The sequence below is a fragment of the Cnephaeus nilssonii genome (assembly GCF_951640355.1).
Source record: "Cnephaeus nilssonii genome assembly, chromosome: 2".
NCBI classification, from domain to species: domain Eukaryota; kingdom Metazoa; phylum Chordata; class Mammalia; order Chiroptera; family Vespertilionidae; genus Cnephaeus; species Cnephaeus nilssonii.
Window position 1 is genome coordinate 56041 of NC_137073.1, and position 1460 is coordinate 57500.

The window sequence follows — 1460 nt, forward strand, 5'->3', positions numbered from 1 at the left end:
CAGAATCATAGCAGAAATCTCCAGGCCCATACACCTGGAAAAAGCAGGACTTTTTAAAAGGGTATGAGCCTTTCACTAAAACATAAGTACCGGTAGCACAGGTGCAGGGACACGACCACAAGTCAATAACAAGGGTAAGCAATGGAAAAGTTAACTACGATCTGACACAGCACATACAACTACAGATTCTCAGCTCTTTGTGATCTGCATACTCCAGTAGCAGAAGATCCCTATGGAAAAAACTAGACTAGCGTGATACTTCAAAGGATGAAAAGCAGACCAAAGACCAGACTTGCAGGACTCACAGCACAGGTACAGCACTAATTGCTAGAAAAATGTTGAGGGGTGGGGGGGGGAGACTTGGTGCTCTTGCAAACAGCTATGAAGGATGCAAGCTCCACTTAGTACCACACGCTCTCCATGCACCTGCACAGCACCATAAATGTGTGGCATCACGTTAGTGCGACACCAGCCAGGAGACCAGCATACTTTCCATTCATTTCTACTGCAATGACAGGGGCAGAGCACTCAAGAGTGTGGAAGGTTACAAGGAGAGAAAAGAGGCGGAAGAACTAGGATACACTAGCATGCCATACCTAGAATGGCACAGCAACTGCACCAAGCGGGTGGTAACAAACCTTGGAATGCCCAAGAAATGACCAAATTGCTGGCACACCCCATCTCCAACACGACACTCAATTGGAATTAAGCAAACAGTAACCCAGTCATAAAATAAAAGGAAAACCACCAGTGAGAACATGAAAATGAAGACAATGAAAGCAGACTCATGTGGGCAATAGAAAAAGAAAAGAATGATCACAACATGTATAACGACAGGTGGGGCGGGAATTCTTTACAGGGCTTTATGCTCACATGTGAATGTAGAATGGTGTGAGAAATGTCCTATAACATGCAACAACAACAAGCAGTGCTTTTACAATTCTCATGCTTTAGACAGGTCATAGCAAGGTAACAACATCCAACCACTCAGAGTGACATAGAGACACAAACAGCAACCAGGGGACAGATGGTGAAATAGCAGAGACAGTGCGGGACTCTTAAAACAACCACCTGCAGGCATTTGTAAGACCATATTGAGTGGACATACAGGTCACACCTGAGAGACTATGGATGCTGCCAAACATACTGCTCACAGCAAACTACAAGAGGGGGTGGTTGGGGGATGCACAGGGCGCTGTCACGAGCACAAATGCTACAAGTCCTGGCTCCACCATGTGGGCTCATGATGATGCCATCATTCAGGACCTGCAGCCCGCTCACAATGTGAGCAAACGTGGACTGTGCAGGGGGAGGGGGTAGCGACAAAATACAGAGCAGCAGAAAGACTTCCAATTCTCAGAATACACAGTGGTGGTACAAACTGGAAAAAGGAACTTAACCTAGAACAACAACAGATGACATGACCTGCACTGATTCACCTACTACAGCATCAGCACAGT